This window comes from Equus quagga, chromosome 17 (assembly GCF_021613505.1).
Source record: "Equus quagga isolate Etosha38 chromosome 17, UCLA_HA_Equagga_1.0, whole genome shotgun sequence".
NCBI lineage: Eukaryota > Metazoa > Chordata > Mammalia > Perissodactyla > Equidae > Equus > Equus quagga.
The window spans coordinates 15,663,442-15,686,705 of NC_060283.1; the positions used below are offsets into that span (position 1 = coordinate 15,663,442).

The 23,264-nt window shown below is 34.6% G+C and overlaps 1 pseudogene; it reads left to right on the forward strand.

Annotated features, from left to right (window-relative positions):
- Positions 1-718: 718 nt before the first annotated feature.
- LOC124229090 (olfactory receptor 5D13-like) lies at positions 719-20,499 on the forward strand (annotated as a pseudogene).
- The last annotated feature ends 2,765 nt before the right edge of the window (positions 20,500-23,264 follow it).

The window sequence follows — 23,264 nt, forward strand, 5'->3', positions numbered from 1 at the left end:
CAGGAATAGGTGCCTGGTGAATGGTCCCAGAGAAAGGGAGCCATTACCTCGAAAATCCCCCCAATGGAGTTCCTGTAGCAAGGGATAATGGGGGCATCCCTTGAACATCTTCCCTATTCTGCCTGGCAGTAATAGGTGCCTGGTGAATGGTCCCCAGGATAAAAGGACAAAGACAGTGAGAAAGAGAAAGACAGTGAGGAATTTTCCGCCAGTCTGGGGGACATTCTACCCAATTGCATCCTGGAGCCATTCTCCCAAGAAGGGGTTCCCATACTCCACCAAAGGTTAGAGTTTGGTACTTTCCTTGAACTGGAGCCCCGAGTGGGAATTTCCTCGCAGTTCAGAGCGTGGCCAGGTGCCAGAGGGAGGGATCCCAATCCAGCCTTAGGAAAAGAAACCTTCCACGGGAGTCTTGGAGATTGGCGGCCGTCCTAATGACTTAAGTGGCCGACCCGCGCCCACGTAAAATTTGTCTATTAGAGATAGAGTCAGGAAGGAATGGATTAATTCATTTTCCATCACCCTCAGGCTTATGGTACTGATTCTCTTCAGGCTGAATGCCACAATTTGCCCCATAGAGTAGCCATGGGCAGCAAACGTGGATTCATACAGCCATCCAAGAAAGTTCCCGATGAGAAGTGAATTTAGATCCATCCTTGAAAAAGAGAAAGGCACAAGGAAGAAAAGGGCACTTACCAGAACTCGAGCTCACAAGACGATGAAACAATTCCCCGTACGGGTCACCAGAAATGATGCGGGATCAGTGAGCCGAGGAGTCGAAAGAAAGATTTCTTAGACTCTCAAGATCTGGCAGTAGTGCTCTTTTATTTAGAGAATAGTGTGGAATAGCATGGGGACAGGGCCCATGGGCAGGCAGAGCAGCTGCTGCTGCCCCCACTGGCATGGGGACAGGACCCACGGGCAGTCAGAGCTCCTGCTGCTGCCCCCGCTGGCATGGGGACAGGACCCATGAGCAGGCAGAGCTGGTGAGTGGGGACAAGACCCACGGGCAGTCAGAGCTCCTGCTGCTGCCCCCGCTGGCATGGGGACAGGACCCATGGGCAGGCAGAGCTGGTGTGTGGGGACAAGACCCACGGGCAGTCAGAGCTCCTGCTGCTGCCCTGAGTTGAGGGTTAGGGCTAATTTTATGAGACATGGGTACGTGACTTATTTTTACTGGAAAAAAAGAAAAGATGATGTAAAAAGTCATTAAATGATTTCAGTGCAGATGGGGTCTGGTTATTGTGCGGTCATATAACTTTAGATACGAATCTGGCCATATAGATCAGCATGCAGGTGAGGATGCCCCGGGCTTCTCTCCCTGGGGCAGTCCTAATTCATACCATAAAAAACGTCCACTGGGTCATATAGTTTGGCATGTTGGCCAGGTCACCTTGGGCTTTTCTAGCTGGTGCAGCCTTAATCCACATCACTAGGTATTTTGCTAGATGGGCAAAAGCCTGAGATGACCAAAGCTTCACGGAAATTCTCATTTAGTTGGATGGTTACCTGGTTCTCCCACAGCAAGATTGTGACTAGATGATTAAATCTCAAACAGTGAATGATTAGATGAATCAGATAATACATTCATAATTTAATCAATCAGATGACATCTGATATCAAGCATTAAAACATTAATTCCATTTTCTTCTCTATAGGCCACACCAAATTTTGATCATTTTAAGTAATCAGTATGTATTTGCCAAATTAATCACTAAATTTACTTTCAATGTTTGAAAGAATGAAATGGAAGATCATTTTAATTAAATATCATTATCATTATAATTGCTTTTCCAGGTATTGAAAAGATATAAAAATTTTTATAGTCAGATTTACTTCAGAATTATAGAGATACAGAGAGAGTCATTTAGAATGGTCCTGATTTCTCCCAGTGCCCTGTTTGTTAGCAAAAATCATTCAGGGGTTGTCACATAAACCCCAACCCTTAACCTTCCCCCATTTCTTCATCCATTGGTTTAACCGTGGAGATGTAACCCAAAGTTCGGTCTCTGAACCCGATGCCAATCCAAACAACGAGAACAGAGTCTTGAGTGGAAGAGGAAAGATTTTCACTATGCCAGGCACAGGGAGGAAAGCAAGGGCTCATGCCTCAAAAATTGCTAGCTTCCTGATGAGGAATGGGTAGGGATTTTTATTTGGGGTTTTGGGTAGGGGAGAGGGAACATGTAGCTTGTGCAGCTGGGTGCTTTTCCACCAGCCTGCATTTGGCCTTGAGAGGCTGCTTGCAGCTGGGCGGGGGGATGGTGAGATAGGAGGATGGCAGGTGGGCGCCCTTCACCTTTGTCTCCTCTTCCTCTTTGAGGCGGGTGCCAGCGCCAGGAGTGGAGGAGTTGAGGTCTGGGAAGCCCCAGCTCCTTGATATTCTTGAGACAGAGTCTTTCCTGGCAAACTTCAAGGACACATGGTTAGCTAAACTTTAGAGTGCCTCCAACTCCAGGCCACCTGGGCTTTTAACAATTTGTAACTCCCATTTAGTTGTAAAGCTCAAGGAGTCCAAGTTTAAAGAAACAGGTATTTACATATGAGTGGAGCTAGAGAAGCAGGAAAGGGGGTGGAGGGTTTTAGTTTTAACCCCATATATGCTGGGTTCAATGTAGGGGAACTGATATCAGAGCTGATGTTAAGAGCCTGTAACAGAGACAACAATTTTGAGTATGATCTTGTTAAAATTCAGGTCACTTTCCTCAACACCCTGGTAGTCTCTTCCCTTGGTGGCCCCCAAAATGTGCAGAAATAAACCCGACTGTACTTTATTCTCTATCTTTTCACCCATCCTGGAAGGATATTTAGATAATTGTCATTAATTTCCTATTTTAACAGAGAGCCAAGGTTTAAATGAACTGTAATAGAAAGGTAATGTTTAAATACAGAAATAAGAAACATAAATTATGACACATTCAGACAATTAACATGACGTAAGAACAGAGTAATTTGACACACTCTGTATTTCCTGTTTTCCTCATCAGATTTTCTCTAAATCTTTCAATGAAATAAAAATCATTAACTTTCTGCTTTATTTATTTCCCCTAAACCTTCCTCAAGTCATGAAAAAACAATTGTCAGTCTCATGCTTTGAATTCCTTTATGCAATTGACACACAAAGGGTAAATTATCGTATACGGATTTTACAGAAAATGTGTAACCACAAGAGATACTCTACATTACCAGGTAGATGGAACAATAGTTTCAACAGGTTACTGTATGCAGCTTATGGCTAAAGTTTTCCAATAAGCAGGAGTCAAGGCAAGAATAATCATTAAATTGACATTTTAATCATATATTCTAACATGATATTTTTGTTGACCTATAAACAGTGATTAATTGTGGGTTGCTTAAATAAAACAATATGTGTCCAACTCACCAGATAGTTGGCTTTTGCATCTAAGGTACATGCAGTGATGCATGACTGCCATACTCAGAATCAACCTAATATATTCAACAAATATATATTAGTAAATCACTGTGCAAATAGTTGTGAGAAATCCTGAAGATAGAAGTTACCTTCTCTGAAAGGTAAGGTGTCCAGCTATTTTTTACAGCAAGTTCATAACTCTTTTACCACTTTTATTGCAATATTCAAAAGAAGAAACTGGTATCTTCACCATTTCTGTTGGCAACTCTTATTCCTCTGTCCTCAAATGGCACATTTATCACATTCTCAGGGAACAATGAAAACAGAGACAATATGTGGTTCCTGTCGATTTCCAAACGGCTTTACCTGGGAGATAGTTAACTTGCAGAAATTTATTGTAGTATCTCTGTGAGTTTGGGAATTCCCATTGGGATAATTTGACCAAGGTGAAGCTGACCTTTTTTTTCTTAAACTTTATTTAAAGACCTGAAAATGATTTTATAGATCAAGTCATATTTTTCTTGTGTGTATATGGAAAGTAAGATCAGATCAGCTTCCATTTTAATATGGAAATAGTTGTGGGGAAACTCTGGTGACCTAGAAAGAAAGGTCACAATACTCACACCTCAGAAAGAAGTAGAAAGAGAAGAAATTTTAGTTGCAGGTAAAAGAAAAGCATTCATGTTGTCTCAATTTACAGTTTGTGGAGGATGCTGAATATTCCATCGTGCATCTCCTATTATCTACTAAAAACTTTTTAAAAAGTGAACACAATCTGTCGTCCTTTCCTTCTCAGTGTCCTTTACTTTGATTTTTCTATCAATAATTCATCTCATCATAAGCAATCTCCTGATACACTTTGTCCCTGTGATGGAAGATATTCCTACACCTTTTTTGAGATTACTTCTTTTTATATTGTAACCAATTTCTTAGTAACATAATCTTCTCTGATAGCATTTTCTTCAAGCTCCATAGACCACATTCTTCAAAATTGCTCATATACAAAACTTGGAATTTTATCAACTTTGAGTGCATAATTCAGTGGCATTAATTACCTGTACAATATTGTGCAACCATCACCACTATAAATTTCCGAAATCTTTTCATCACCCCAACCATAAATTCTGTACCTATTAAGGAATAACTTTCCATCCCCACTTCCCTCTGCCACCGATATCCTATAATCTACTCTGTCTCTATAATTTTGCCTATTCTAGATTTTGAATAGAAGTGGGATCACAATATTTATTCTTTTGTGTATGGCTAATTTCACTTAACATAATATTTTTAAGTTTGATCCATGTGTCAGAGTTTCACTTATTTTTATTGATGAAAAGTATTCCATTGTATGTATATATGACATTTTGTTTATCCATTGTCTTTTGATGGACACTAGGGTTGTTTGCATCTTTTGGCTATTGGGAATGAAGCTGCCAAGAACATTGGTGTTCAAATATCTATTTGAATCCATGATTTCAATCATCTTATGTCTATAACTAGTAGGGGTACATGATAATTGTATGCATATATTTTTGAGAAACTGCCAAATTCTATTCTATGGTGGCTGACCAGTTTATATTCCCACCAGCACTGTACACATTTCCAAACTCTAGACATCCCGGCTAATATTTGTTATTTTCCATTATTGATATTATTATTATTAGCATCCTAGTGAGTGTGAAGTGGTTTCTCATTGTGGTTTTCATCTGCATTTCCCTAATGAATAATGATGGTGATCATTGTTACACGTGCTTATTGACCATTTATATATCTTCTTTGGAGAAATGTTGAGTAAAATTTTTTACCCATTTTTCAATTGGGTTGTTTGTCTTTCTATTGTTGAGTTATAGGAGTTCTTTACATATTCTAGATATCAATCACCTATCAGACCTATCAGATACGCAATTACAAATATTTTTAACAATTCTGTAGATTGTCTTTTTACTGTCTCTTGACAGAGAGAAGTTTTTAATTTTTATGGAATCCAACTGGTTTTCTTTTTTTCTTTTGCTGCTCATGCTTTTTTTTATCCAAGAATCCATTGCCAAACACAAGACCATGAAGATTTACCCTTCTGTTTTCTTCTAAGATTTTTACAGTTTTAGCTTTTGTATTTAGGCCATTGATCCATGTCTTTTGCATTACTGTACATAGTGTGATATAAAGATACAACCTCATTCTTTTTCGTGTGGAAATACAGTTGTCCCAGTATTGGTTTTGAAGAGACTCGTCTTTCCTTATTGAATTCATCTGCTACCCTTGTTATTAATAGATCATAGATTTATGGAATTATTTCAGGTCTCAAATTTCTACTCCACTGGTCCATATATCTAACCTTATGTCATATCACACTGTTTTGATTACTATAGATTTATAGTAAGTTTTTAACTTAAGGAATGTGAGTCCTCAAGCTTTGATTCTTTTTCAAGATTGCTTTAGTTATTTGAGGCCCCTTGGAATTTACCACAAAATTGAAGATCAGTTTGACTATTTCTGAAAAAAAAAAAGCTGTTGGAATTTTGATAGAGATTGCTTTATAATTGTAGATCCATGGGTAGCATTGCCATTCTATAACTATCAAGTCTTCCAATTCTTGAACAGTGGAATAAGTGGATACCTTTCCACTTATTTAAAGATTTCCTAATTTTTTTTCAGCAATGTTTTGTAGTTTTCAGTGTACAAGTCTTTCACCTCCTTGGTGAAATTTATCCCTAGGAATTTTATTTTTTTAGATACTATTGTATATCACTTTGTTACATTTTTTGGATTGCTTGCTCCTGGTGTAGACAAACACAAATGATTTTTCTGCTGATCTTGTACTTTGCAGAATGTGTTTATTAGCTCTGGTAACTTTCTTTCAGATACTTTGGGATTTTCTATGTATAGGAGCATGCTATCATTGAATGACTAAGTTTTAATTCTTCATTTTTAATTTGAATGCTTTTTTTCTTCCTTTTTCTTATCTAATTGTTCTGGGGAGAACCTCCAGCACAATGTGGAATAGCAGTTGTGAATGTGGGCATCCTTATCTTCTTCCTGATTTTAGGTGGAACACTTTCAGTCATTCACGGTTTAGTATGATGTTAGCATTGGGCTTTCTATAAATGCCTTGTACCATGTTGCTTAACTTCCCTTCTGTATCCGGTTTTCTAATTTTTTTTTAATGATAGACGTTATGATTCTGGACTTTCCTTTGTTGAGAGGTTTTGATTACTAATTCAATCTTTTCACTTGTCATGGTATACTTAAATTTTCTAAGTCGTCTTGAGTCAGTTGACTTCTTTCCTTCTAGTAGCTTTGAATTTAGCTTGCTGTATTTCTTTGTTTTTTTTAGTTCCTCAAGGCTTAAACTTAGATTATTGACTTGAGATCATTTTTTATTCTATTTATTTACTTATTTTTTTTGCTGAGGAAGATTCGTCCTGAACTATCATTGGCTGCCAATCTTCCACTTTTTTTTTGTATGTGAGCTACTGCCACAGCATGGTCATTGACAGATGATTGATGCAGGTTTGCATTCAGGAAACAAACCCAGGGTGCTGATGCAGAGCACACTAAGCTTAAACACTAGGCCACTGCGGCTGGACTGAAACTCTTTTTATTCTTCAACGTGAACTTTTACTGCTATGCATTTCCCTCTGAGCACTCCCTTTACTATGTCCTACAAGTTTTGATGTGTCATGTTGTTTTCATCTGTCTCTAAGAATTTTCTGATTTCTCTTGTGATTTCTTTTTGGCCCTTTGGTTGATTAAGAATGTACTGTTTAATTTCAACTTATGAGTAAATTTTCTAGTTTTCCTTCTGTTAGTGATTTCTAGCTTCATTTTGTTGTGGTTGGATAAGATATTTCATATGGTTTTAACCTTTTTAAGTATTTTGAGACTTGTTCTGTGGTCTAACACATGGTCTATCCTGGATAATGTTCCTTGTGTACTGGGTAAGAATGTGTATTCTGCTTCTGTTGGGTGGAATGTTGTGTGTATATATATATATATTAGCTCTAATTATTTTAAGTATTGTTTAAGGCCTCTATTTCATTACTGATCTTCTCTCTAGATGTTTAACTCATTACTGAAAGTGGCATACTGAATTCTCCAGATATTATTGTATAACTATCTGTGTCTCTCTTCAATTCTGTCAAGTTTTCCTTCATATACTTTGAGGCTGTCAAAAACAAGAGAACATGCCAAAAATGGGGTCACTTGGGCTAAGCCCCATGTCAACAAACCAAGACTTAACTTAATTATATTTTATGCTCACCCAAAAATGGAATCTTAAACCAGCTAATCAGGAATCATCTGATCAGCACTAGTTAGGTAGTTTGCATGATAGATCCCTGCCATTTTCTAAAGGAAAGTAACCTTGCAGGAACCAATCTGCTTTTATGTCTACTATAACTTCTTTGTTTCTGATCCCTTCTGTCAATAAAAGTCTTTCATTTTGTATAGCTCCTCAGAGCTCCTTTGTACTGCTAGATTGGATGCTGCCTGATTAATGAATCATTGAATAGAGTCACTAAGATCTTAAAAATTTGCACAGTTGAATTTTTTAACAGGGCTTTGTTATTTGATGTGTGTTTGTATATATTATATAATATAATATCAATATATTATATATTATATATATTATTGTTATAGCTTCTTGACAAACTGACCCTTTTATCAATGTGTAATTTCCTTCTTTGTCTCTTGTAGCCATTTTGGGCTTGAAGTCTGTCTGATGGTACTACTTCCACACTTGCTGTCTTTTGCTTACAATCTGCAGTGTATAACTTTTTCCATCATTTCACTTTCAACCTATTTGTTTCTGGGGATCTAAAGTGAGTCTCTTGTAGACAGTATAAACTTATCTTCCAGTCATTGCAGATTGGCTAAATGCTGGGACACTCTTTCAACAGTCAGCCAGGCTTATACTGAACCTAGGGATCTGCCCAAGATGAAAGCTTAGGATCTTCTCAAGTTCTTTCTGAGCACCTATCTTGCCCTGAACATAACTGTATCTTCCAAATTCCCTCATATGCAGGGGTGCTTTTGAATGTCCTAATTGCCCAAATAAACTGTACTCTGCTTTCTGCTCTGGAGCTGAGACATCAGTGGATTGTTATTCATCCTGCAGTGTTTTCAAGCAGTGCCGATGTTCTTCCCACATGAGATTTCTATGTTAGATGAAACAGAGATGTGCACTTTGCATCAGTCTTTCATGTAGTTTCCAGATAGATTAGTATGCACATACAAAATAATTTGCAAATATGATTGTTTCTGCTCCCTCCAGAACTAGAGTTCAGAATCTCACATTGGGGATACAGGCTAAAATTTCAATACTGCAACCACACCAGGGAAGGAGCAGCCAAGGGCAAGTAAAAATGCCACAAAACTTCCCTATTACTTTTAAGTTACTTTTTATTTTTTGTTTTGTTTTAGCATCACCTTGGTTGCTGTATATCTTTGGTGTTTTCCAGTTTTCTGAGAAAGTTTGTTCTGATAGTATTTGCTTTTTTTGGTGATTCTATGGGTGGGAGACAGCTTGGGGTGCTGAATTTGCCATTTTAATATATCAAGATACTCACTATAAGAAATAGAAAACTTGATTTGAGGTATTTATTTATTCCATTTTCATGAACAGAATGATAATTAGCTTCTCTTCCTACTTTACCCTACAACAAGGATGGAGAGTGGGATTTTATTAAATATTGGGGCCTGAGTGATCTAAAATGAATTCTATAAAAGTGTTATTTTTCCAGAATATAGGAAAATATTGAAATATTCAGATCTCATTCTGAGTTTCAAATTTTAAAGAAAATGATTTAAAAATTTTGATTAATTTCTCTCATGAGCAGATATGCAAAAATATGAAATAAAATATTGTCAATTGAAATCACTAAGACTTTAAAAGTAGTATATTTGAAAATAAATGTATGAGACAGTATCAGAAATGTTTTCATTTTATTTCACATATTTGTTACATTGGTCTGGCATAATAAGAAATGTCCCAGCAAATCTAAAGACACAAAGATAAATTTGAGATATAGGACAAAAATGACAAATTTATTTATAATATTTGTTTATTATCTTTCTAATATCTATAAGCTATCCTTTTAAAATGTTGGTATTGGTAGTGTTTTCTTCGTGATTTTTCTTTTGATACATCAAGCTAGGCATTTACCAATTGTAGTGCTCTATCCAAAGAACCAAATTTAATTTCATTGATTTTATTCTATTATTTTTTCTTCAATTTCTTTATTGATATCAATCAACTTTTTTTTGGTATAATCTTTTTTCTGTTTATGTTGTTTAAAAATTTTTATTCAAGACATATTTTTAATATTTCTAAATTATTGTTTAAAGATATTTAGTTCAATTAAAATGTTATGGTAGAGTTTCCTCCTGCTTATTTTGTGTCATACTATTTTGGGGACATTTTTATTATTTGGACTCATTTTATGTCCCTCACCCCCATGCTTATAGTAGCATTCTATGGATATAGACATTTTATTAACTTTGTGGACTAAGTTGAGGGTTTTTTTTTGGTTTACAAGATTTCTGGTTTAAGATTGCTTTATTGTTTTCTTTTGACAGTATAGTGAAATGAAGTGTGTGTGTGTGTGTATGTGTGGTTTATAAACAACATATATACATAAATATATATATACTTCCTCTTTCTCATATCCATTGCAACTCTAAAGGATACTGTCCTCTTTATCCTTCCCTCTTTTCCATTAGAAATATTTTTCCCTGATTTTTTCACCTCAAATCCTATATGGTTACTAACCTTTTTCCTATAGCCAATGCTGTTTTCTCTCAGGCTTTGTACATGTTTTCAATTATTGGTTACGTAAGAGGAATTTTGTCATTGATTTTATCTGTTTTATTTCACTAATAGGATCTCCACCTCCCTTTGCTATTTTCTAAACTATTTCTTCAGATTTCCTCACTGGTCACACAGAGAATTATGGTAATTTGAGGGCCAGAGATAATTTTTTTCACCTTTGTTAAATATTTCTCTACTTACAGGCATCTTCCACTTGATAGGATTAACGTCCTCATAGTGATGCAAAAAGTGTGTGAGATTTATTTGCCCTCTCTGGTCTGATTGGTTTTGGGGAGAATAAGTGAGAGGATTAAATTTTAGGTGGTGTTATTATCTTAAGGTCTTTTTCTAGGACTTTGGAATGTTTATTTATTTTCATTTTATGTTATCAGTACATATTTCCATAAAATTTCTTCTGATAATTACCTTAAATATATCTCATATAGTAATTTTGGAGTTCTGGTCTATATTATTCCTTTGTTATTTTATAATGTCATGCTTTTACATTTTCAAATGACATGGCTTGTTGCTTGATAAACATTGTCATTAATTTATACTTGTACTTATTAGTATTCAGGGCATACTATTTATATTTTTATCTTTTTTGTTGGATTTATTGTGGTTTTACTCATGGGTTAAAATATAGTCAGCTTTTATGACTGCTTATTTGTAGTTGAAAAAATATTGTATTTTCTATTACTGGAGTTCCATGATATATATGTGATTGTATTATTTGGGGTTATAGCCTTAGCACTAAATGTCTTTTTTATTTTTCTTTTGTCTTGAATTGAGTCTCTGTTATTTCTCCTCTCATTTCTTATAGTTTCTGGTTTATGGAATTATTGCTTTGTCATTGGGTATATAAATATTAATAATTGCTATCTCTTCATTATGGATTCTAGCTTTTGTAACATGCTGTTTGTTTCTTTAAATACATTTTAAGTTTTATGGTTTGCATTTTCCTTTGTCACATGTCATGATTTTGGAATCATTTTATTTGCTTTCGTCTAATATCTTTACCAAATTTTTATTTTTTTCTTTGGTTTTAATGTGTATACAAAGATGTGCATGAACTGCACCATAAGTTTCTACAAAACAAGCCCATCTCTGTAACCAGCATGAAGATCAAGAAGCAGGACTTTAACCAAACTCAGAAGCACACTTGATCATGTTCATTTACCAACTTTGTCTCATTCAAATAAAACAAATATTTAAATTTATAACACAAATATTTTATCTATTTTTAAATTTACATAAATACAACTATCCAGAATATCACTTTTTTGTGTCTAGTTTCTTTTGATTGGCGCTATATTTATAATGTTTATTCACCTTGTTTACAAATTTCTTTGAATATACCCCAAATTTTAAAAGCAAAAATATTGATAGCTTTTTAAGTTTTTTACCTCTCAGGTATTACAAATTGTGGCATTATGAAGAATCTTGTTATATTGTTTGGTGAACATAAATATTTCTGTGAGGTATAGACCTGGGTATATTTCTGGGTAGTAAGTTGTGCATGTGTTTACTTTAAATATTATAAAACTAGACACAAAGCTAAGTCTATTTGAGGAAAGCCCATGCAGCTATAATAATATAAGACACAGTACATTTTAAGTAAAATAAAATTACTAAACATAAAGAAGATCATTTCATAATGATATAGAGCTCTACCTACTAAGAAGAGCTTACACTTCAAATATCCATACACTTGATAATAGACCTTCAAAATAGGTAAAGAAAAAATCCAGAGCTATAAGATGAAATAGATAAGTCTTTCATCACCATGGGAGAATTCAGCATACTTTCTCCAACTGATTAACAAACAAGCAATACAATGTCTAAGGATATAGAAGTTCTAAATGATCTAATTGGCATATTTGACCTAGTTAATTTTCATAGAATGACTACCAACAAAAACAGCATACACGCTTGTCAGTGCACATAGAAAATTTACCACAATTGATCATTTTCTGGATCATAAAGCAAGCCACAGCAAGGGTCTAAGGACTCAACCATTGAGAATATTTTCTGTGACAATGAAATTAATTCAGGAATCACTAGCATTCTTTAATTTTAATGTTACTGAATTTCCTCGTGTATTAATTTCTCATATAGTACAGTGTTGAATTTAAATTTGTCATTAAATCTATCAAGATAATCAATATGTTGTTTCAGTTCTGTACTATTTGGTTGTGCATATGGTATTTTACATCATACCGTGCATGCATATGTATATGGATATGTGACACTCATATGTGTATATATAACTAGATAAATGACTTTTTGACATTTAGTGTGTTTTGTTGCTCTTTGCTTTTAGGAAGGTTTGTATTTTTGTAAGGATGTTTATCTGTAAACTAATATCTGTATATATTATTGATCCCCTTTTTATTTGTATATTTACTTATTATAAATGAATTGAGTTGAAGTGTTAATGTTCTTTATTACTCAAACTGTGTGATCGTGTAAGTGACCAATAACCAACATAATACTCCACTTTTAAAATTAATAAATGGGAAAACAAGATAAAAATAAAAGCTGAATTGATGCTTGAACTGGGTCAAGTAATTTGTCACCTTTGCACATGTATTTCCTTATCCCTGAAGGGAAAAGGGAAGGAATAAATTATGTTTAACGTATAGTCATACTATGACCATACTGTTTTCTATTTCTTTAGCAATTACTCTCTTTATAGCAATTAATACACTGAGATTTTAGTGTCTTGATTTAAACTATGATGTCACTCTGCCATCTAGTGGTTTTTCTACTTGTGTCACTGGTAAGGGAAAGACATATTCATACCCTCTCCTGATATTTTGCAGAAGGATTCTGTACTACCAGACCTACCTTATGAAAAAAATTCTACCAGTTCTTATATAGTTTGGTTGAGAATGGAACCACAAATAGATGAGAACTGAACTTGCAGTGCTGGGGGCAAGGAAAACCAATATTTTTTTCTCATTGTGTCAAATTAGAATAAACTTAAGAAAAATATAGTCCCTTGTGTAATAAGAAATAATACTAAATTGAGATTTAAGAGATTTATTATCAGGTTTACCTTAACTCTTTTATATTTGCTGAAATATGTGCTCGATTTGAGGCTCAGCTTATATCAGAGAAAGATGAAAACAATTGCCAGCAATCACATTAATTGAGAGTTATCTTACACACAGAGCACTAGTCATGGGCATACACTTCATGCTTTCCATTCTCAAAGGTATATCTATCTATATATCTGTCTAAATCTATACTTATATCTGTATATCTTGTCGGGGACTGGAATTGGCCAGACCAAGATATGTCTCTTTGGCAGGAGGGTTATTTTGGGATGGTTACTTTTAATAACTGCAGACATGAGAGACATTCTGAAAAGTAGAAATTACCCTTTGTTAAGAGATATTTACATTTGTAAAGGAAATTTCCATCTGTAAAGGTGTTTCCCTCTCTATACCAGGAAGAGAGGGAGATGACCTTATCTCTAGAAACTCTTATCAATGCAGAAGGCAAAGACTTAAATCTGCTTAATAACCTTACTCTTCTTTACTGTGCTTTTCTGGTAATGTCTCATAACTGACTCCCCCCACCCCATACGTGAGGATGGTATTTAAGGTGAGAGCTTCCACCATTTTGGTGAGTTACTCAGTTTTTCTGGGTCTCTCCCATGTATACATGTTATAAAGTTTTGTTTAAATTTCTCCTGTTATTCTGTCTCATGTGAATTTAATTAGTTGTCTGGCCAGAAGGACCTAGAGTGGGTAGAGGAAATGTCTTCCTCCCCTGCAATCTCTATCTCTAGCTATATATGTATATATCATACTGGATTTGGGAGGCTATTCTAAATTGAATTTCTTATTTCCTATTGTATGCTATATTTACATACTTATATATGCTTGCCTGAAGGGTCTCATTTGCAGGAAAGAATTAGTAAATCTTACATTGAACCAAATCCTTATTGGTTAGGAAGGTTAGAGTATGCCACTTAATTACTATAATAGTTACTTTTATTGGAAGGGTGGTTAAACCAATCCATTAGATATGTATAAGTTCTCAGATTTGAGAAAGATAAAAATAATTTAAAAACAATAGGATAGGGGCCAGCCCAATGACGCAGTGGTTAAGTTCATACATTCTGGTTCTCGGTGGCCCAGGGTTTGCCAGTTCAGATTCTGGATGTGGACATGGCACCGCTTGGCACGCCAGGCTGTGGTAGGCGTCCCACATATAAAGTAGAGGAAGATGGGCACGGATGTTAGCTTAGGGCCAGGCATCCTCAGCCAAAAGAGGAGGACTGGTAGTAGTTACCTCAGGACTAATCTTCCTCAAAAAAAAAAAAAAAAGGATATTTTGGGAACAACAAAGTGATCTTAGAGCTCTCTACCAATATGAGGATTAGTCACAGAATATGGCAAATGAATAGAGACATCATGAAGTTTTCTTGTTTTGTCTACATTCTTCCTCAGGAGTCACCCACTTCCTTTTACTTACATTAAAGTTTATCTTTATAGCCCCTTCTTATATCCTATTAGTGAAATTGAGCAACCCAGGGATGCTAAGAGTCCTTCATACTATTCTATTTTTGGACACTAGGGAGAGAAATTGATTTTACTGTGGTTATTAATTTAATGGCATTAAGTCTCTCTCTTGAAAACACAGAAAACAAGGTCAGTTATTTTTTCACATTTTAGCTTTGAAACATTTGAAGACATTGGTCCGAATCTCCTTTTGTTTTTCTTCCATATTCCAGACATCTTCAGGACCTTGACTGAGTAATCAGATGCTCCAGTTACATATATACTTCTCACTGTTAGTTACTTGACATTGCAAGTTACCTGTACAACTATTAATAGTTATTGGAAACCATTGGCTTACACAATGAGATGCTATCCGTAACATAATGCTCCCTTCCAAACTAAAATGAAAATGCTTCCAAAAGTTTGCCTCTTTCTGTCTACAGAACCTATTTGTGCAGTCAAATGGAATGCCTTGACGTAATATTAGAACTGAATCAATTTCATTCACAATACCTATGTCTTTTTACAACCACAACCTCTTCATTATTCCATCCTTGTCCTGTTGGCATAGAACCCTATTACAGTGTTCAACAGCACACACTGATGCCAATTGTATTTTGTACACAATTTGGCTCATCTGATCCTCCAACCTTATCTTGCACCACTACCTGCATAAACTCTACCTGTAATTGATAGGAATATGAACATCCTAATTTCTACATTGGCTCAGATTATCTTCTGCTTAAAAAGTCTTTTGTTTTCCTTTCTTGTCCTTACAATTCTATCTTAACATTATAGTTCAGCCCAAAGTTCAAAATCTTATTGTGATTCTCCCAGTCAGGAAAAATATTGGATGTTATTCATTTATCTCAACTCCTGAAGAGTACCATTAATGTTCTTGGCAAAAGTTTAAAGCAAAAAAAAAAAAAATTAGTAAAACAAAAACTTTGTGCATAAGGACTGTGCAAAAATTGCAGTATCTTTTTAAAACAAATTATTGTTTTTCACGCTATATTATAAGTACCTTAAAATAATCACAGCAGTATGAATCACAAGTTGAAAGCTAGGCTAGGTCCATGTATCACTACTCAGAGGACATCTGCTTACTGATCTGGAAATAATTTTGGACATTGCACAATCAATAAATAAATTTCTATTGCATGGGATGAGAAATTATGACCCACAAACCAAATCTGGCCCACTTCCTTTTCATAAATAAAATTTTATTGGGACAGAGCCAGGCCTATTGATTTGTGTATTGCCTATGGCTGCATCCATGCTACAACATGTAAGACTGAACAGCTGGGATTGAGACTATACAACCCACAAAGGCTGAAATACTATATGGTTCTTTACAGAAAAAGTTTTCTGACGTCTGTTCTAGTAAACAAGCCAGTGAGATTGAGATGTTTAAATATTAAGATATGGCAGCTTCTTAAATAATCAATGTATTATCCTTCCTATAAACACAGATTATAACCTGAAAAATAAAGTATGATCTTTTTTTCAATTTCAACAATAAATGTAAGAATTAAATGGCATTGTGCTCATATTTGGAAGAGTAACGCAAATTGTATTATCTTAAGAAAATTAATGGTTTTCTCAGAAAATGAAGCTTATAATACACTTTTAAATTAAAAAAGGATAATAATTTATCTATAATATTATACTTAGAATATAAGTTTGATATTCAGATACACACAGATAAATATCTATCCATATATAGAGAGAAAATCAGAAATAAGACAAAGATTAAGAATACTTGTCTCTGGATTATTGTCCAATAGCTGATTTTTCTTTTGTACATTTCTGTACTTCATTGGTATTTAAAGACAAAATATAGTGTATGGTTCAACATTTTTAAAAGATCGATGGATTAAAGTTCATGATGAAATTATTCCCCAAGATTTAGAAGTAATTATTTACAAACAAAATATCACATGGATCATTATCTCATCTAATTGCTCTATCTCTGGTCTCCAAGGCAACACTTCAGTGATGTTCTCCAGGGTTAACATTCCTAAGGTCCTGGGGGCATATATGTGTGACACAATTTAGTTTGGTGTTAGGATTCAGATTTTAGCTCTCCTTTTCTCTCTGAGATCTCTGAGTTTATTTTTGATAGTTTAGAGGAAAAAGTCATTTCCCTGAACTATTCACTGTGATATAATGTAGACTTCCATTACTATTTTTTCAGGTTTGTTACTCTATCAAAGAAACTTGAATTCTCAACCAGATCTTTCCAGAAGTCCACTAATCTTAGCAAAGAAGCTCCACTAACTGAATAAGTCAGATTCTTCAGCATTCAGGCGAGTTGATTCAATGCATATTTTATTTATGTTTAAAAGGAAAATAATGTGTCCTAATAATATTTGGAAGAGGCAAACACCTGTGTAAATTTAGTTGCCATGATACCCGCTTAGTCCAGCCAACTAGAAGTATCTGATTCCTTACCTTTCACTACGCTTATTATTTGCTGACTTACATTACAAGGAAATATTTTGTTTTTCTCAATCACAATATTCTTATCCTTCTGTTTATGCACGCAAAATTTAATTTAATACCAAGGAAAAATTATATGTTGTAATGTATCATTTGTAATAATATGCATTATTCCTCAGAATAATTCTCATAAGAAAAGAATTTTGAGGATGAAGTTCATATTTAATAATTTTGTGTTTTCTAAAGTGCTGAGTACATAGTGGATATGCAATGGGAAAGTCATTCCAGGATGGATGTCACTGGAAAGGAAGGAAGGAGTGTACACAGCACAGGCACTCTCAGTCATCTGAACAGGATTGAAATTTCTGAGGCTAACTGAGAGATAGTGAACTTTTCCCCAAATCTGTCAATATAGATACAGAGTGCAGGAGGTGGAGTGAAAAGCTACGTATGTCGAAAAGATGTGTGCGTAAGAATGAGCTGAATATATATCAGGAATTATATTTCTCTTTGATAGTCATGCTTTCCCTTTCAATCCTGGGCTGTTCAGACTTTGTTACAACAGCCATAGAAAATGTATACAGATTTTAGAAAAAGTATGATCCGTTATGGAATTTGCACCCAATGAGTTTTATATTAATTTGAAAAGTACTTTCAGGAAATAATAATAAATGTAGTGGAAGATTAAAACACAAATATAAAATCAAAGAATCTAAACAAGAAATTGACAAAGAAAAAGATCAGGGATACGTGAATGCTATCTTTATATATATGCAGGAAACCTTTGAGTGCTGTATAAGACTACATCTTGAAGGATAAAGTCATAATCACAGAGGGAAAACTATAGCATATTTAATTTGAGCTCCTAATAAGAGATCAAATTTGTACAGAATTCCATGTGAAATGGCTTTCCCTTTGTATCTCATTCCATTTTAGGTTTCATTAAGCAGTTAAATAGTGGCTTTGAGAATAATCGATTATAATGGCAGAAAAAGGCAGTTGAGGCATTTTGGAGGAACACAGGACATTTTTAAAAAAGAATTCAATGCATTCCCCCTGCCAGTATCCTTATTTTGTGCTAATTCAGGAAGCTTAGTTTCCATGGGATTTCACTACAGCTACTTGTTTTGCAGGGCTCAAGACGTGTCTCGATGCATTGTGAGTTTACAGTGTGCTGCTGATTTTACAGGAAAGTTTAACTTCCTTAGAATTATTGTAAACTTTTACCACTATGCATGTATATTGTATGCCTAGAGTTCAATCATTCATATATTCAATTATTTCATAAATGCTATTGAGTGCTTACTCTGTTCTAGTACCCATCTTTGCTTTGATGAATTTTATTTTACTGTAGAACATACAATGTTAAAATGGTAAATGATAAAAAATAAGTACAATACGTATGATGCTACAGATGTGGATGAAATTGGTATTTTTGAGGTTTTATAATTATTGATAAAGGCATAGTTAAGACTATGACCATGGTAAATGAGGAATTAGTCAACTAGAGGTAAAATGATTGGAAGATCAACAAACTAAGAAAACAGGGCATTGGAAGGATTATCTTTATGTCTACTGAAACCAACTCAATGAGAAAAAACCCCTAACCAAATAAAAAAAATGAAACATAACACCTCAGAAGCAGTGGCCATCTTTGGAGATGTTGAGGTACACTAAACTGACTTTCCAATGATGATATTATAGAATGATCTCCAAGATAATAAAAACAGTCTGGACATATTATGATTAAGTTTATTTCTACCACAAATCTCTCTAAATACCTGATATTACAATACAGCAAGAAAAGGTAACAGAGTTTTACAATTTTCAGTAATTACATAAATGTGGTTGATCAACTGCTTTAGTCTTCTGCAGGAAATATTTAAATTATAAGGGGAGAAATGTATGACTGAGTGTAGGAAGTTTACTGGAGAGGGAAACTCAGAAATACTTATAGCAACAATAGTAAACAAAATCTGTAACTTGACCATTTTGCTGGGTCATTATTTACTTATTTTTGAGTTCTAAAGTTCTCATAGTGAAACAAGTTAGGCAGGGAAGAAATTGTAGAAACTTATGCTATGTATTTCTCCCAAGACAAGTATTTTAACTAAACTCAGGTTCATGCAAAAACTAGACTGGTATTCTCATGAAGTCAACTGCCTGTGAACATACTGAGTCTGATCACTTGAAACATAAAAGCGCCAATTCTATTTTCGCTCTTTCTCTGTCAATTGCATTCTTTTATTTTTGCATTTGCACAGATATGTGACATTAGTAAATTCTAGCCTTTCAAATAATGTAAAGGTTGAAACTAAGTATTTTCAACAACACTATTTATAGATAATCACTAAGTCTCTCAACATTTCCTCATTTTAACCTGTCATATCCAAATTTTGCACTTCATTTCTCAGAATCAACTCTCCTATTTTGCCCACGGGAACCAAGAAAATGAGAGTGCAGAAGTCACTTTCGTTCTCTTGGTCTCTTCAGAATATCCAGAACTCCAGTTGCCCCTGTTCCTGTTATTCTTAACCATCCACAGTCACTGTGCTGGGGAACCTGGGCATGATCATGGTTATCAAGATCAATCCCAAACTCCACAACCTCATGTACTTCTTTCTAAGTCACTTATTCTTTGTTGATTTCTGTTATTCTACCATAGTTATACCCAAACTATTAGAAAACTTGGTTGTGGTAGACAGAACCATCTCCTTCACAGGATGTATCATGCAATTCTTTGCGTGCATATTTGTGGTAACAGAAAAGTTCATGTTGGCAGTGATGGCATATGACTGATTTGTGGCAGTTTGTAATTCTCCACTTTACACAGTTGTAATATCCCAGAAGCTTCGTTCCTTGTTGGTGGCTGCATCATCCTCTTGTGGTGCAGTCTGTTCTCCGACCCTTACCTACTTTCTATGGGCATTATCCTTCACAGGAAATAATATCATAAATAACTTTGTGTGTGAGTGTGCTGCCATTGTCTCTATGTCTTGCTCTGACCCCTATGTTAGCCAGAAGATTATTTAGTCTCTGACACATTCAATGAAATAAGGAACCTGATGATCATTCTCACTTACTATGTTTTTATTTTTACCACTGTCACAAAAATGCCTTCAAGTGAGGGGCACCACAAAGCCTTCTCCATATGTGCCTCCCACCTGACTGCCATTACCTTTTTCCATGGGACCATCTTATTTCTCTACTTTGTTCCTAATTCTGAAAGTTCATGGCTCATGGTCAAGGTGGCCTGTGTCTTTTACACAGTGGTCATCCCCATGCTGAACCCACTGATCTACAGCCTCAGGAACAAATACACGAAGGAGATTGTTAGGAAGTTAATCAAGACCAAATTATAATGTCATGAATGTAAGATGGTAAGATTTACTTATTCATTTTCAACAGTATTCTTGAGAATCGTCCAAATGGTGTCACATTTTAATACTTCAAGTGCCTTTTTTCAAAAAGTAAAGCAGAACATATGTTTAATGCAACTCCTCAGTAGACAGATCATTCAACATCTGTTCAATTGAAATTTTAGTAAATGAGCTATAAAATAATAAAAACACAGTAATTAAAGTTCAGACCACTTAAATGAAGTCTCTACACACGGAGTTTGTCATGTAAAGATTTCTGAGTTAGCACACATTACCATATGGCTGCCCTGTAAATCTTTGATTCTTTTTCTTAAGTCATCACAGAAGGGGTTTATAGATTTTCTCTAAAAATTATAGCTTCCCATCAGGGAGGATACATCAAATGCAGCCTAGTAAACTAAGAGTTATTCAGCACTCAGACTTTAAACTTAAAAGAAAGTTTTTTAAATCCACACAGGAAGCATTGGTACATTGTAAGTGCAAAGAAGGCATATCTCTGCCCTGACACAGTTCAGAATATTGTTTGGTTAAATTGTATTTCTTAATATAAATTTTATTTGCTCTTTGTATACAAACCATCAAAAAGTAAAAGTTAAAAACTGCGTACTTCAGAAGTAGTTATTGCTAAATCTAAAATTGTCATTCACGCCAATCTTGAATTGTATAATATAACTATTGGTGCTTAATAATGAACATAAAATTCAGTGATAGATAACACTAGGCAATTTTTATATTTTATTGGGGGATTTATTGGAGCAGCCCTGCTAATATCAGCTGCAGCATCTTGGTTAATGTGATATAATTTTGCCTAATTAGCAAAATCACTTCAAGGCTGTAGATCTGCATGGTGATTGGATAGCTATGCTCTGTGTACAAATGAGCTGGTTCTAGTATTTTCTTGCATTGTCTACAACTGAGTCACAAGACAGAATGCGCTATAACAAAAGCTAGTTGAAGCTCCCATTTGTGTCATGTCAGTTAACATTCTATTAGCCAACGTAAATTGTACAGCTGAGCATAAAGCCAATCCTTGAGAAAGTATATCTACCTTTTGTAAAACTGAAAAGTTACATGACAATGAGCATGGATACAGAGAGGAATGGAGAATTAGGCCCAATATTTCAAAATATCTGATGTCTACATTCAACTTTACATAATGGAAAATATTCTTCTTGTATATTTCAGATAAAATTAAGTGTTGTAGTTTGACAGACTTTTCCATAACTTGATGGGTCATTTGATTACCTTCACTAGGTGTCTATCTTTGCTGATTGTTGCTGATCATGTTTGATGTCTCTCAGGACAGACAAAGTTTTAGTAACTTTCCAAGTATCATGGTTTCAGTCTGACTGCAGACTATGAATTATGTTACTGGCTTCACTGAAATCATGAGATTTTTATCTCCAAATAAAAAATTCTAGGGGCTGGCCTGGTGGCGGAGTGGTTAAGTTTGCAAGCTCCATTTCAGTTGCCTGAGGTTCAAGGGTTCAGATTCCAGGTGTGGACCTACACACTGCTTATCAAGCCATTCTGTAGCAATGGCCCACATACAAAATAGAGGAAGATTGGCACAGATATTAGCTCAGGGCCAATATTCCTCACATACATACAAAAAATCTAGTTTCCATTACACTGAATATTGCTATCAAACTTTGTAACCTAACCTATTTATTTGATTGTTTATCAATATATAACAATTTAAATTATCTAGGATATATAATTATAGAACTACATGATTTATTTAACTTTTAACTCTCTGTCAATCAGATGTCATACACACTCAACTAAGTGTTCCAGTCAGCAATACTTTAATAGGGGTTATGCGTGTTATAAAATACTTTAATGACAGAAAAAATGTATGTATATGATTTTGAACAGAGTATCGAGTGAACTATATTTGACATATGCTATGGCACTTGTATTTAAGAAGCTAATCTTAAAAAAAATAGATAAATAAAATAAGTAAATTATAATTTTGAAACTATAATTAGCTTTCTGTTTTACAGGAAAAAACAAAGCAGATCACAAATTAAAAAAAACTTCTGAATAGTTGCAAACTTCTTTAGACAGATTGTTAGTTATACTGGAAAATGTTTTTGCATGGGCATTTATTTACACAAATATAACACAAATATTCCCCCAGAATTTCAAAATTATAACTTTAATCTGAATGTACACGTTTTAAATGATGAAATGAGTGTATGTTTGTTAATATAAGTGATTTCATTAAGGGTTCTACAAAGTGCTAGCAATGGGCTCTTCATTTCCATGTATGAATTATACTCTTCTTTAAATTCTTATTAGTGGTTTGGATAGATGTAGTGGTTTTGTTTCATTTCTGTGGAACTGTGTCAAGATTTTTGGTGAAGGTATTCACAAGATTAAAGGAAGAATGTACAGAACTAATAGTCATTTAATGGAGAAAATTTTGTAAGTTGAATGTGAACTACAGTATATAAATATTAGTTTTCATATAATGTTTAGTAACAAATAAGCCAAGAAAATTTGCAGTACTGGACAATTTTCTTATGATATGAATATTCCAGGGGTGGTAATGTGGTATTTTTGCCACATTACTGATCTTCCCTACCATTCATCATCTTAGAAAAAGATTGACCCTGAAAAAGGAAAAGGAAATTTAGATGGACAGTTAGGGGAAGGATTGTGGAGCTCCTACATAAATGCTCTGTCTTTCCTGAATATTGCTGCATAGACAAATGGTTCATTCAAGCTCAACGACAGGCTTA